Here is a 16,242-nt window from a genome sequence, read left to right as displayed (position 1 = left end):
TCGGCATCCATGAGCATGGCACATTATATTTCTAATGCTTACATTAGTCCTGCTATTCTTCTGTGAAAGGGCATACATCCGATCCTACTGCTTCAGGAGCGTGCCCCATGTGCAAAAAGCACAATGCCACATGTCATTTGTCCTGGGCTTGCCAAAATATTCATTCTCTTTTGTTATCTGTTAAAAAAAAGCCTTAAAAAAGCCTTCATAGCGAAAGAGTCCATCCCCATCAAAAAGATTGAAGCGTCTCCTGAAAGCAACAGCGACTTCCTAGTCCTGAAACTTAACATATCCCATAACTGCACCATTACTCTGCACATTGTTTACCGGCCCCTTTGCCCCATAGCTGACTTCCAGGCTGTCCTCATACATCTCCTCTCTAACAATCTGAAGATATCATCCAAGGTTAACCTTAGACTCAATGACCCAGGAGATCCACAAGCTAAATCCCTTGCTAAAGTGCTCAAAACCCTAGGCTTCAAACATTCCATCACTGACTCCACACACATTAAAGGCTGCACCTTAGACTGGTTAGCTAGACTGGCTAGCATACCATAACTGCCCTCTAGTCATTATCGCCAACTCACCCACCCCATGGACAGACCACCATGTCGTCCTGTTCTCCATCTCTCTCCCCAAGAAAGAGAAACCACTTACTGCACCCCTCCCACCCTCTTTTTCCAGGAGCTCCCGCAAAGTTCACAAAAGAAAGACTCATACCCCACCTACAAGGCCCAACTCTCAGGCTTCCTTTCTCTAGCGACCCTGACTTACTGGCTCAAATCTACAACACCACATTAAAACAGGCAGTGGAGTCCATTGCCCCACTAGTTGCCCAGAAAGCCAAGCCAACGAAACACTCAAACGCTTGGTTCTCCCTGAGCTACTAGAACTCCGCTAAAAAAACCAGACAGCTCTCTCCATCTGGCAATCAAATCACCTGCACACAGCCAAACTCAAGTTTAGCAAACTTGCAAAGGACTATAAAAATGCAATCATCCAAGCCAAAGGAACATCCTTTAACACCAGGATTGCCAACACCAAGTTAAACTCAAAAGCCATTTTCAGAGAACTGGAAACTCCCACTCCTCCCCTACAGACAATGACCAAAGACAAAGTCTGTTGCTCTGACATACAGCCATGTCCAGCAAAATAGACTCTCTTCATAAGAGAATCCAGACTAACCTGCATGCACTGAACCTATCTGACCAGCCCCTCCTAACCACCCCCAATCGCAGTGCTAACGACACACCACTCTTTACATTCAAAGATGTCACCAAATTGGAAGTCATCCCCCTTATGAAGTACATCAAACCCTCTAACTGTAAAGGCGACATGTGCCCAGCCTCACTCATTAAAGACTGTAGGAACACTCACGCCATCCCTCACCGCTTTCATAAATGTCTCATTCGCTTCGGGACTCTTCCCAGCTAGCTTCAAGCAAGCTTGCGTACGCCCCTTCTAAAAAAAAAAAACATCACTTGACCCTACTTCCCCTAACAACTATAGACAAATAACCACAGTCCCTTCCTGCAAAAAATTCTGGACAAAGTAGCCTATCTACAAGTCCAACAATACCTTTTATCAAACAGCATCCTTGGCCTTCGACAGTCTGGATTCCGGCCCGACCACGGAACGGAATCAGCCCTGCTTGACTTAAAAAATCTGATGGACGACATCAAGGACGCAGGTAAACCTGCCCTACACCAATTTATGGCTTTTGACCTTGTAGACCACAAAATACTCAGCCACCATCTTTTATCCTCAGCACACCTCTCTCCAATTGCAATTGCCTGGATCACCTCATTCCTCCAAGGTAGAGCTATTCTCTGCCCATGCATGTGCCACCCTAGCCACCATTCAATTCGGAGTTCTGCAGGGCTCTTGCATATCCCCTACCCTCTATAACATGTTCACCAGACCACTATTCAACATACTGGATTCACTCGGCATAGCCTACACTAACTATGCCAATGATACGCAAGTCCTCCTCCCCCTATCAGTAATTATGAGGCAGATGCCAAGACCCTTAACTCTGCCTACTCCACCATCCAGGCCTGGATGGGTGAGAACTGGCTATGCCTGAACGGAAATAAGACAGAACTACTACTGCTAGAACCCAAAGAAACCCTAAAGAAACTTGACAACCAATACTCAGCCTTTACTATTTATAACATCCAAATCCCAGTCTCTCGGGCCGTACAAAAACTGGGGATCTACCTAGACTCTAACTTATCCATGTCCAGGCAAGTTAGCGCCATTGCGTCCTCTGCAGCCTAACACACAAAACTGCTTAACGCAGCTAGACCCTTCCTTACTACCGAAAACTGCTTGACTATTGCGAGAGCCATAATTGCGACAAGACTGGATTACTGCAATGTCCTTTTCACAGGTACGTCAGAAAAAAACCTAGTGAAACTCCAAACAATCCAAAATATTGCTCTTCAAGCAGCCATAGGCATCCCCAAAAGGGATAACGTCACCTCTGCAAGGAGACGAGCCACTGGCTACCCATAAGAGAAAGTGTCCTCTTTAAAACACTTGCCGTAACCCACAAGTGCATCAACCACACAGCCCCACCCTACCTCTCGGAGAGAGTAAACAGATGCCTTGCTTCCAGACCCACGAGAACACCCTCTGTCAACCTACTAATAGTTCCAAGAGTGAACCGAGCCAGAGCGGGTGGCACAAGCTTCCCTTTCATTGCTTCTAGGCAATGACCCTCCCTGCCGCTCACCCTCAGAGCAGAACCATCACCCCTTGCTTTCCGAAAAGCAATCAAAACATGGCTATTTGTCTGAACCTGTATGCTGTTATGCCTCAATTTGCAAGCACACTATGTAAGATCCCTGTAACTAAGTCGCTATCTATGTAACAGTGCCTTGATGCCCATGGGCTGCATGTGTGCTTTATAAATGCAAAAAATAAATTAAATAAATAAAGAGAAATTGCCAGATACAATGAGTCAAGATGTTTAAGCAAATCCCATGGGTTGCTTCCTGGGCCTACCCCTTTCCATTGGTCGAACCACTCGAAGATGTGTTGCCCTGGGACTACTTTTAGCCAGTAGGCGATTAGCACTGCACTTGCGCAGTCTCGTGAAGCGACTTGCAGTGTATGGCATAGCACTGAACCATGCCCTCTGGTCATGGTGGTATGCCACCCCATGCTCTTGGGCTGGAATAACATGGCGGCTTGCTCTTCACAGATTCCAATCGAATGCCTTACATTAAAGGATGGTAATGCTGCGATGGATGACGCATTAGTCGTAAAAATGCAATAAGCGGAATATGAAAAAAAGAAAAAGTACGAAGAATATCTGTCTGAAAATGGCGCGCTAAATTTGCTGACCAAGGAAGGTGAAACGGGACACAAAATGCCCGAGAAAACAGGCACCTCATAGGAAAGGGAGGGAGGGAGAAAAGACGATTAAATGTAGAAAGAAACGACATGTAGAGAAAAAATAGCTAATACAAATGCCAATAGGGTATAGTGCTAAATAAAAAGTAGCAGAAACGGGGCGAAAACAATAAAAGCAGGATGAACAACAATAATAATGTACAAAGGAGGAGAAAAGACAATAAGAGATGGGTTTTGGGAAATAGTGCCACCCACATTGAAAAGCTTACAATACCCCGTCGTATATGTCAAAAAGATATTGCATGCCAGTTCCGTGACCCCACAAAGGCATGAACCTCTAAAAATGCTGGGGCTCACTCACAAGATCCTATTAACATATAGTTGGGGCACTTTCCCCCATGTGACAGTTAAGCAGTGATGCCATTTTACCTTTACAGAGTGATCACGCACCAATAGACTCCTGAACATGACTTGCAGTTATTAATAACAACATGGTTGAAGAAAACGATCTGACCTATTGTTTTGCAGCTGACTCGCCCTTTAAGTGCCCGTTCGGGGGGTTGCCCCTCCTGTAATATGGGCCTGTCGCCATTCATACCTTCGCTAGGCAACCCACACACCAAGAGAACAGCGTCCTCGTCACACATGCCCAAGTGTAGACAGAAAAGGGGCTGGGGCGTGCTGGCTATACCCGATCGAATCGAATGAAGGCTGCACATCACAATTTCTGCACCAGATCAAACATGTTGTGTACTTGGGCATATTACCTATTCACATAGTGAGCTGCAATTGCAAAGTGTGCTACCCTGTATAGTTTTAATGACGTGTTTCGCGTCACACGCCGGTTTCTGGTATCTGATCCCATCTGCACCTGTAGAGAACATGTTTGCGCCTTCTCCGGTGAATTTTCTCCTCAAGGCGCGAAGCTGGTCTTTCGAGCTAGGCGCATTGTACATCAAGGACCTTGAAATGAAAGTAGACTTATCATCGCTCAGAAATCAGCATGCATTATCAGTGGGAATTACCAGATGGGACTCCTCTGCCGGGGCAGCCAGTCGAGCGGTTGGGTCGCTGCTCTGTTGCCCCTGGGTTATAAGGGCTGTTGGGGCCGCTCTTTCGCCTGCCGTTTCCTTTCAGCGTTGAGGGGAAAAGTATCGGCGACACTGGTATTATTCTGCTCGCTTGGTGCGTTTTCCTGCTGCAGGAGATTAGATAGCGGCAGCACATCCTCTGTGGAACTTATTGCTTCCAAACAAGGACAGTGCGCGTCGCGCGAGCGGGCAGCCCTCCCAGGCCCAGCCCTGCCAATGAGAGGTCCCTCAGGGTTGCCGAGTCGCTCGGACCCTGCTGCCATGCATGTGAAGCCGAGGACTGTTCACCGCCAGGTCTCCCCCCCCCCAAACAGAAACACATGCTCTCTGGCAATCCTCGCAAGTTCACATGGCCCGGGCCTGACACTTGCGTGGTTCTGCCTTGGAAAGTTCCTGCTTCACTTTGGGCCGCTCTGTTTCGGAGATGTCTGGTAGTATGCCCTAAACTGGATGGGGTGGGGGGTGTGGGGGAGTGGAGGGGCTGTCGCAGGGGTATTCGGAGGGGTCGTGCTATCCTTTTGTTTGCAATTTTTATTATCAAAAGAGAGGTGTTGGAACAGCTGCTGGAAGAGACGAAAAGCGAAAGCTGTTCAACATTCAAATAAGCGTTCCCCTCTTTTATGTGCGAATCTCAATTAAAACCCTTCTATTTATAACTGGTTTTAAAACGGTACATGCCACACCTGTCCTTTAATTTTATGGGCAGAACTGACGGTTCTCACTATGTGGGGGCTGAAGGTGTTGAATCCACCACCCGGAAGTGCGACCCCTCTTCCCTTGCCTCACCCTCCTACCGGGATGACAGTCTAAGAAGCAATTGCGCTGCCGACCGGAAATACTTGTCAAGTTACCCTTTTTTTGGTGCTCTGGCCCATCACTGAGAGCAGGCAGAATCATCAGCTATGTGATAAAAGCCCACTACCACTACCCCAGTCTCTATTCCTATTCGCACTACTTACCTATGAAGGTAAGATCCAACAGAACCCTTTCCCAAAATGTTTGTTTTTATAGCCCTACCCCAACACATTTGACCGTGCTTCTGGGCTCGATTGGCCTAAGAATACTGTATAATTTCCATTTCAGTTCCCGCTGGGCTTGGACTTCTAGAGAGGAGGGCAGCTCCTGCCCTGGTGGTGAGTATAGGACATCCCTGGAGTTTCAGTCGTGCTGAGCACCAGGGGCGCCAATGCTTGTGGATGGCTGCAGAAGGCTCTGCCTGCAAAGGGCAGGGCGCTGGGATTGAACAATAGAAGTCCACATCAATTGGAGGTCACTGGGGTCCACATTTTGGTAATGACTTAAGGAAGGTGCCTTCCTTGTTGCCAAAATCAGTAGGGGAGAATAGGACTGCTGTCACTGTGCTATCCTCTGTGTCTCATGCACGTTGACTATTCTGTGTTTGGGGTCTTGCGGTTTAGGGTCTGACGGTTACCCACTCTCAGGTTTGCAGAGGCAAGGCCTTTTGAAGGTTCTGCTGGGCTTCCCAGTCTCTTCATGTGGGTACAGGACTGTGCGCTGCCCCCTGTTGCGGCAATGGCAGCTTGACCACTGTCCATGATGTAGGGGGTGAATGAGTTTTTGCCTTTGAATCCTCCCACAGCACGTTAGGCAGGCTGCCGGTGCTGTTGGGAACACCCGATCTTCTTCTCTACCCCAAATTTGGGGGTCTTTTGGTGGTGCCTCAAAGAAAGGGCCTATCTGTCAGTTGCTGCATCTGTCTCCCACTCCCCTATTGTTGTACCTATATTTCTTTACAGTGGGTTCCAGGTTGATCTGGATAACATGAGGAAGTGGGCGTAGGTTCTCTTCGGTGCAGCATGCAAGAGGAATGGGGTTCCCAGCAACAGCAATGGGCTGCATTTTCCTGTATGTGTCAGGACTGCTTGCGCTTTTGAATTAGCCTTTTCACTGGTTACTGTGACAAGCTGAAAGTCATCTTTGAATAAAGCTGCCCGTGACAGACTAGATTGCACTCAGGTGACAAAGCTGTTTTTTGTGTTACTTTTCCGTTTCGCAGTAATCTGGTTGTCTACAAACACATTATATCAGGACGAGGCTGCAAATGCTTGCAAAGGACAAAGTAATGTGATACAAACAGGAATGTCGAATACAGGTTGTGCTTTCAGTGAGAAACATTTTTACAAATCCATTTAAATTGGTAGAATGTCCATGCAGGTTATTTTGGCTCCTCCTTGGAATAAACTGTGTAGTACAATGTTTAGAGTATTGGACTACGAGCCCCACAGATCCAAGTTCAGTCCCCCAAAGGGCTAAATCCAGAAATTGTTCATCCTACTTCCTTGTATTCAGTTAACCAGAAAAACAACACACAAATGACCTGCTTAAGGCAGGGCTGAGATACTGGTTTGGATGAGCCCTGTTAGCACATCTTAGAGTCTCTTGTTCTGCCAGGTCTGATGTGGATGGCTTGTGGCACGCTATAGGAGATGTGCACACGTTGGTGTAGAAATTAGATTCTCGCTTGGCTGCTGCCAAGTTGTGATGCCTGCTGTGTTTTTTTGACAGGTTCCAGCTCGGCCTGTTTGTTCTTCTGGGGTGGCCTGCAGAGATCCTGTCTTTGTTGGCCTTAGTGGCCATGGCAGTTTGTGTCCCCTGGCTTCCCTGTGAGATGCAGCCGGGAAAAATTGCAGTGGGCAGAGTACTCTCTGGGTCTGGTGCATGTCCTTCTCCAGTTGACAACAGTCTTAGGTGATGGGGGATGTGCTCCCCTCCCTCTCTGGTTTGGGTTGTAACAGGATTGAAGAATACAAGTTGCTTGTCTCTGTTGTCTGGACTAGATAGTGTGTCTTGTGGTTGTATGCCCGGTTACAATGCTGTGATGTGTGTTTCACATTCTTTTGGACTTGGTCCTCCAAGCAGACTGGTTGGTCCTGCCTGGTAGTGGTAACTGAGTAGGTTTGCTGTTCTCAGTGCAAGTCCCTGGCCTTCTTACGCTCATTTGCTTCTCCTGGAATTCTGGTTCTACCTGTAAGTTGGGGCTTTCCGCTTGTGCCGCAGCAGCAGCAGACCTCTATGGGTCTAGACTGGATCTGCTTGTGGACCACAGAAGTGGACTTTTTAAGTGGTGCTGGATGTATACTTTTGCCAAAGCTTTTTGAAGAGGGCGTCTAGGTGTTTGTGACATATGTAGAGGTGACCTAGGTGGTTTAGCCAGATCATGATTTCACCTGAGATGATAGTTTGAGCGGCTACATGTCAGCTGTTCATAGCCGGCCTGTTAACATTGTGGCCAGCTCGTGTGGCAAGCGGATCGTATAGCCTGCTGAAGACGTGGGGTGTTCTTTGCAATATAGTAGTGTCATGTTTGGGAACAGTGGAATCTGGTTGTGAGGGATCTCCCCATGATCCCTCCAATGCTATTCTGGCAGTGGTAATGGTAAGGCTGAACCTACAATGGATGTGTGGTAATTATCTCATTCTGTCTGTGGATTTGTCCGGCATTGCATTCTGGTTCTGCTTTCATGCTTTTTTGGTTTTGCTCTCTGCCAACAACCTAGGACTCTTCGGTATGGATGTCTGGGTACACCGCCTTGAGCTGTGCAGTTGCTAGGGGCCAGTTTCCTGCTGTGCATCATGAATGGGCTAGACGGACAGGTCTGGTGTCTTGACATGCCCCTTGGGCTCTTGATGGATGATATTCTGGATGAGTCTGTCGTGCAGGAGAGGGATGTGTCAACCACAGGATCTCCAACCACTCTAGGATGTCTCGGTCTGCCAGGTAGTCAGAGGTCACCCACATGAAAGAAACAGAATAACGAGAGAGACAACACCCAGATCATGGAAGGAGTTTGGTGCTCAGAAACAGAAAGAAAAACGGCCCCTAAGGCAGGCCTGTCATGAGACTCTAAAGGGGATCTGTATTTTTATGGTTGTGGATAAATGAGAGTGTACAGACGAGGCAATGGTAGAAATAGGGAATACAGGGAGAGAATAGCACACTCATTAATTAATTTACTTATTTATAATTCTTGTAGAGCACCTTATGCCCACAAGTCTCAAAGTGCTTACAAAAAATACATAACATACAACAAACAAAAAAAAGAAAACACAGGATCAAACCGTTAAAAGAGAAAGCGTATACAAAAAAGGGCCCAGTATGGAGACTCATCAAATTACTACTACAAAATGGAAAAACAAAATCAAACAATGAGTCCCAAGATTCGTGCAGCCCATAGGCAGATATTTGCACAGTCTCAGGTACATAGGCAGGGTGCAGACTCCACACCCCACCAAGATACAATCTCTATTCCCTTGGGTACACCAGTTGGCCAATTCAGTGCTACAAAGGAATTTCAAATCAGAGGAACGGACTACCCCTGCTCCCGTTCTTGCGCAAAGCCAAGTAGGTACTTTGTTGCAAAGTGCGTCTCTGGGTTCATTCTTAGACAGTCTTGGGACATTAGAAATTATAAAAATGTTTGTGTCCAACATCAGGGTGTTGATATCTTTATCCTCCGGTAATGACATGTCAGATTTCCTTAGGCGCACAGTCCTTAAGTCTGTCGTTCTGGGCTTCAGGGACTCCTGACGACCGGCCAAACGTGCTGGCACAGGTGCGGAGAGGGATTCCGGCAGGGCCAAGCTGAGATTCTGTGGTAAATTACTTACTGAAAAGGAGGCGGATGGTGATGCTTCTTTTCGGGAAGCACAACTCAGCACTAGCACCAGGGCGCAAAACCCCTGTTAAATTAGCGTGGTTTTCAGCTTTTCTTGAAGGAGAATCTGTCTGTGAGGAACAGGTCACCTTAATAGAGCAACACACTCAAAGGTGGAGCGTTGGCTGCTTCTGGCCAATCTGTCTGGGAGGAACAGGTCACTTGTGATAGGCAACACACTGACAGATGGAACATTGGCCGCCTGTGCATTTTTGTAAAAAAAAAGAACGCATGATATTTCTCTGCAGAGATGTCTAAGGACACTAGCCATGCGTCAAAGTCCTCTGAAGTGAGACAAGAGTGCTGGGCTAAGGGTTACAGCTGGTCTGTTGGGCGACTCGTTCAACATTAACTCAATGTAAAAAGTAGTTGTAACCAAATCCAAACTGGGGACAGGAATCACCCCTCTGTTCCTCACATTCATTTATGTGTCGCAAACCACTGGACCGACGGTAAACCACAAGAAATCCATCAAAAATAGTGAAAAGATATGCAAAAGCATACAAAAAGATCCAGGACATTGCGCTTTTATAAAGGTAAATGCAGATGTATTTTATTCTCATCTGTAGTATGAAAATTGCCCTTCTAATTACACGTGTTTCGGCCCCTATTAGGGCTGGTGTAATCAAACTGATACAAAATTATATATACAGAACAATGTATTATGGCATACATATTCGAGGCAAAAGCAAAAAAGAAAAGGCAATACATGCATTGAAAGTAATATAATATAAGAACATCAAAATGATTGTATGTTGTAAGAGAATTGTTGAACGGGAAGGGATAGAGAGGGGGGACATACAAACAAAACAGGAGACAAAAGACAAGTAATGCGTTAGTCACGGTTATTCACTAAATAATGTGTGCAGTAAAAACCACGGCTACTTCATGTCAAAACTTACCCACACCGGGGGTCTTTGACTTCTCATTCAGAAAAAGTGTGTATTGGGTCAAATCCCATTGTTATCTAATCATATCGTTACCAAGAGAGCAATATGAAATTGTCTTTCAATTCAGAGTTATCACGTGTAGAATGCTGCACTCGAGTCTCAGTAAAATACTGCACTTGATTAATTTTCATGTTAAATGCTAATCTTAAATGCTTCGTTCAGCGCTTCGTTTCTTTATAAGTGTCATGCTGCAAACATAATACTGCGAACGCGGTATGGCTCCTCCATTCTATGTTAGTTACATTTAATTAAGTTGAGATAACGCGTATATTCTACTATTTTTGAACGCAATGGTATGAGTTGCTAATAAGCTGGGGCAATCTGATAAGTTACCAAGAAAAAAATATAGAATTGTCTTTCAATTCAGAGTCATTTAGTATAAAATGCTGCATTCATGATTCAGTATAATACTGAACCCGATTGCTTGCGCTGTTAAATGCTGTGCTCGGTGCTTTGTTTCTTTATACATGTCCTGCTGCCAGCACCATAGTGCGAACGCGGTATTGCTCCTCCATTTGAAGATGTTTGTTTGACTACGTTGAGTTAACGAGTATATTTTACAAGTTATGATGTATCATGTAACATTTTCACGTCCACAATCAAAAATCGCAATACTATGAATCGGTAAATACGCTGAGGCAACGGACGCCACTTACTTGAAAAGGAAAGTAGTCACTCGCGTCAGCTTCTCTGATCCACACGAGCGCCATTTTGGGACTATTTAAACTGTTCCCATGGCTACCTGACGCCGAATATGCCTTAAACTGCATGAGCTGATAGACGTTGTTTGTATTTGCTGGTTTTACCCACTAATGAGTAGGGATGTAATGGTACAATGGTATACCGTTAAAGATACCGTGAACCACTCAATTGAACAATAATAACCGTCACATTGTTTATACCGGTATACCGTTTATACCGTTAAGTGTGCTTTTCAATCTGATTAGGAAAGGCTGAAGTAAGCAAGTGCTGCGCAGTCTTGGTCTTGCAACGTTGGATGTGCCATCTGCCAAGTAGTTTCAGTTGGAGCAGTTTTTAATGCCATTCCATAAATCACACGTGCCTGACACAAAATCAATTTGTTAGCAATAGGAAGAATAAATACAGGGCCAAGAAGGAAAAGGATTTACTTTGGGTTGGCAGCTTTGGGATTTATTTATTTATAATGGATAGTTTTTGCTAAACATATGACAATGGGGGATTTCCCTTGTTCTATCATTGAATTTACATATAATAAGTCACACTGAGAAATCCACTCATCTCTGTGGGTATTCCCTGCTACCATACCAAAGGGTAACATGTCTGTGATTACTGAACACCATTTGGCCTGCAAGTAAACTAAAGGCTGTAACGTAAAGAGAGCGTGCATGTGCGTGTGTGTGTGTGTGTGTATGCGCACAAGCGTATACTACCATCAGCCTCCATTGATCTGTGGCATATAGGTTATAAAGATGGCAACATGCTCATCTTCACCAGTAGCCAGCGGGGGAGCTAAAAGCCTAAATGACCACTTAAGAAAAGCTATTCAGTTTGCTTTGCCAGTCGCAGCAGGCCCCCCTCCTCCTCTCCACACGTGTGTTTGGTGGAAGCAAGGGGTGGCATTTCAGTGGAAAGTATGTTGAAAAGCCCAATTCTGGCCCTGGGTGCCTGGTTTTGTTTGTGATGATAAATCTGACAATTTATGACCTTTCTGAAAATATTTGTTAAGATTAGTTAACTCCACCTGCTATACCACGATAACCATGATATACCGTCATTTGGCAAGAAGGTTATCGTACCATCATAAAACTAATACCGTGACACCCCTACTAATGAGCCATAGTCACAAATATATCACTACGTGACTACATTCCTCGAACTATTTATGGATATTTTAGAAAAAATGCTGTTGCATCATTGTTGTATAACTACCTTAAAGGTATATACTCACTGAATTAAATATTCTAATGTTTACTAGAGGTGAACTAGTTATTAACTGTCAATTCAAGAGCAAAAAATAGTATTTGTCAGAGAGTAAGCATATTAATGCTTGCTATGGGTGAACTTGTTATTGACTTTCAATTTCAGAGTAATAAAAAGTATTTGACAGAAAATCAGTATATTAATGAACACAAATGTTAATCTGCATTGTCACGGTAGTTGAGACAGTAATTACCTTACAACTTTAAAAAATACTGGTACCTATACCATAACAGGTCATTATCAGCATGTCACAAAATTATAAACACATAGGGGAAGTTAGATATATTTAAGTAACTATAAGGATGATGCCATTTCAGTATCAAGATTAAAGCCAAGTACAGTTGTGTTAAAGTAACAAATGATTTTAGCTTCTGCTTGGCGTAGTGCTCGGACTCTACCCCCCCCCTCTTGTTCATAGTAACGTGCTTTAAACCAATAAATTGTATATCTGCCTTATCGTCCAACTGGTGATTCTGTTGCCAATGAACTGCCAGGGGTAGGGTGGGGTCTTGACTCCCAATTTTTGCCAAGTGTTCACAGATTCTGCTTGTAAGCTCTCTTTTAGTGTTACCTATATGCAATGTTTTACAAGTGCATCTGATAGCATAAACAACAAACTTTGTTCTGCAGTTAATTGAATGCTTAATTACAAATACTTTTCCATTGTGATCCTCCATGCTCCTAATTTTATCTCCCGCAAATTTGCACATTGTGCAGAAACCACATTTGCTAAAGCCTGGCTCAAATGTGGTAAGCCAAGTAGTTTCATTATTCTTTGGTGTATCTGGTAACATGGATGGGCAAATGATGGTTTTCAGAGTATTAGCTTTCTTGAAGATGATGTTCGGACTATCATCAATAAATTTGGTCAGATGTTCGTCCAATTGTAATAAGTACCAATGTTTTTTTAAAGTTTTTCTGATCAATTGATGGTCTTTGTTGTATTGGGTTACAAACATGAGTTTCATGTGTTTATCCTCTGAGGGTTTCTTTGGGGTCAATGTATCCTCTTGTTGCAAATTCTTAGTTTTTTCAAAAGATTTTTGGAGGCACTTTTTCGGATAACCTCTTTGTTTGAATCGACTCCTCAGAAGATTGCATTCTTGTTTAAAGCTCTGATCATCTTTGCAATTGCGCCTTGCACGTATATATTCACCAAAGGGGATGTTATGGATGGTGGTGCGTTGGTGACAGCTATATGCACGCAACACTGAATTTACTTCCGTGTCTTGCAAAATGTCCTTGTTTCCAAGTGATCCTCCTTAACATAGATAGCAAGATCTAGAAAATGAATGGATTCTACATTAGATTCTCCTGTAAATTCAATCTCAAATTGATTCTGGTTCAGTCTTTCTGTGAATTCTTGTAGTGTAGTTACAGACCCTTCCCAAATTAGGAAAATATCATCAATGTAGCGGGTCCAAAGTTTGACTTGATCTTGGAATGCTGGGTCTTGATCTACTATGTACTCCCCCAAGTATTTATAATTAAGCATTCAGTTAACTGCAGAACAAAGTTTGTTGTTTATGCTATCAGATGCACTTGTAAAAAATTGTATATAGGTAGCACTAAAAGAGAGCTTAGAATCAGAATCCGTGAACACTTGGAAAAAATAGGGAGTCAAGACCCCACCCTACCCCTGGCAGTTCATTGGCAACAGAATCACCAGTTGGACAATAAGGCGGATATACAATTTATTGGTTTAAAGCATGTTACTATGAACAAGAGGGGGGGGATAGAGTCCGAGCATTACGCCAAGCAGAAGCTAAAATCATTTGTTTCTGTAACACAACTGTACTTGGCTTAAATCTTGATACTGAAATGGCATCATTCTTATAGTTACTTAAATATGTCTAACTTCCCCTATGTGTTTATAATTTTGTGACATGCTGAAAATGACCTGTTATGGTATAGGTGCCAGTATTTTTTAAAGTTGTAAGGTAATTACTGTCTCAACTACCGTGACAATGCAGATTAACATTTGTGTTCATTAATATACTGATTTTCTGTCAAATACTTTTTATTACTCTGAAATTGAAAGTGAATAACAAGTTCACCCATATCAAGCATTAATATGCTTACTCTCTGACACATACTCTTTTTTGCTCTTGAATTAACAGTTAATAACTAGTTCACCTCTAGTAAACATTAGATTATTTAATTCAGTGAATATATACCTTTAAGGTACTTATACAACAATGACGCAACAGCATTTTTTCTAAAATATCCATAAATAGTTCGAGGAATGCAATCACGTAGGGATATATTCGTGACTATGGCTCATTTTTGGGTAAAACCAGTAAATACAAACAACGTCTATCAGCTCATGCAGTTTACGGGATCTGCGCGCATGTAACTAAGCAACAGGGCGAAGCGGCATATTCGGCGTCAGGTAGCCATGGGAACAGTTAAAATAGTCCCAAGATGGCGCTCGTGTGGATCAGCGAAGCCGACGCGAGTGACTACTTTCCTTTTCAAGCAAGTGGCGTCCGTTGCCTCAGCGTATTTACCGATTCATAGTATTGCGATTTTAGATTGTGGACGTGAAAACGTTACATGATACATCATAACTTGTAAAATACACTTGTTAACTCAACTTAGTCAAAGATAAACATCTTCAAATGGAGGAGCAATACCGCGTTCGCACTATGGTGCTTGCAGCAGGACATGTATAAAGAAACGAAGCACCGAGCGCAGCATTTAACAGCACAAGCATTCGAGTGCAGTATTATACTGAATCATGAGTGCAGCATTTTATACTCAATGACTCTGAATTGAAAGACAATTCTATATTTTTTTCTTGGTAACTTATCAGATTGCCCCAACTTATTAGCAACTCATACCATTGCGTTCATAAATAGTAGAATATACGCGTTATCTCAACTTAATTAAATATAAATAACATAGAATGGAGGAGCCATACCGCGTTTACACTTATAAAGAAACGAAGCGCCGAACCAAGCATTTAACATTAGCATTTAACATGAAAATGAATCAAGTGTAGTATCTTACTGAGACTCAAGTGCAGCATTCTACACGTGATAACTCTGAATTGAAAGACAATTTTATATCTCTCTCCTGATAACTGATTAGATAATAATGAGATTTGACCCAATACACACTTTTTCTGAATGAGAAGTCAAAGACCCCCGGTGTGGGTAAGTTTTGACATGAAGTAGCCGTGGTTTTTACTGCACACATTATTTAGTGAATAACCGTGACTAATGCATTACTTGTCTTTTGTCTCCTGTTTTGTTTGTATGTCTCCCCTTTCTACCCCTTCCCGTTCAACAATTCTCTTACAGCTAATAAATGAATGTTTTTGTTTGTTATCTATACAATCATTTTGATGTTCTTATATTACTTTAAATGCATGTATTGCCTTTTCTTTTTTGCTTTTGCCTCGAATATGTATGCCATAATACATTGTTCTGTATATCTAATTTTGTATCAGTTTGATTACACCAGCCCTAATTTGAAAAAGGCCGATAGGGACCGAAACACGTGTAATTAGAAGGGCAATTTTCATACTACAGATGAAAATAAAATGCATCTGCATTTACCTTTATAAAGGCGCAATGTCCTGGATTTTTTTGTTTGCTTTTGCATATCTCTCTCACTATTTTTGATGGATTTCTTGCGGCTTACCGTCGGTCCAGTGGTTTGCGGCACATAAATAAATGTGAGGAACAGAGGGGTGATTCCTGTCCCCAGTTTGGATTTGGTTACAACTATTTTTTGCATTAAGTTAATGTTGAACGAGTCACCCAACAGACCAACTGTAACCCTAAGCCCAGCACTCTTGTCTTAATCTACGATTTGACAGACAGGCAACCGGACAGACTAATTATTTTTGAATTACATGACAATGGCAGCATACCTAAAAAGTAGAGAAGAAGAAACCAAGAATATTTTCACCCAGAAAGGAGTTATGACACATGCATTTTCAACCCTGAATAAACGTCAAGAAGATCTCCGAACTAAATTCATCCGCTTAGAAAGAATATTGAAAAAAGAAATAGACACATATTGGGAAAAAGTCTCCTTGGAAAATTATACCAAAAATGATCAAGTACCACGAGGTCTCAGAATCCTCATTTTCCCCAACTTTAGTAACAATGATGATGCCGATTTAGCGGAAGCATGGGAAGCAAACTTAAGTAACAGCTCCATGAAAATGATAGACTTACTAATAGAACATGC

The 16,242-nt window shown here is 43.2% G+C and overlaps 2 protein-coding genes across 2 annotated transcripts in view; one reads left to right on the top strand and one right to left on the bottom strand.

The window, feature by feature from the left end:
* The window catches only part of LOC138512993 (proto-oncogene Mas-like), a 69,660-nt gene extending 65,087 nt beyond the window's left edge, over positions 1-4,573 (bottom strand). The window contains exon 1 of the mRNA XM_069627708.1: positions 4,386-4,573. The gene's annotated coding sequence lies outside the window, so the exon portion shown is untranslated. The remainder of the gene's footprint in view (positions 1-4,385) is intronic.
* PNLDC1 (PARN like ribonuclease domain containing exonuclease 1) overlaps positions 1-16,242 on the top strand; it is a 1,498,562-nt gene that overhangs the window by 1,463,536 nt on the left and 18,784 nt on the right. The window lies entirely within an intron of this gene.

The sequence above is a fragment of the Ambystoma mexicanum genome, chromosome 12 (genome assembly GCF_040938575.1).
Source record: "Ambystoma mexicanum isolate Mex_15411 chromosome 12, UKY_AmexF1_1, whole genome shotgun sequence".
Classification (NCBI taxonomy): domain Eukaryota; kingdom Metazoa; phylum Chordata; class Amphibia; order Caudata; family Ambystomatidae; genus Ambystoma; species Ambystoma mexicanum.
The sequence above is the reverse complement of the archived record's forward strand: the minus strand, read 5'-3'. Positions and strand labels throughout refer to the sequence as shown.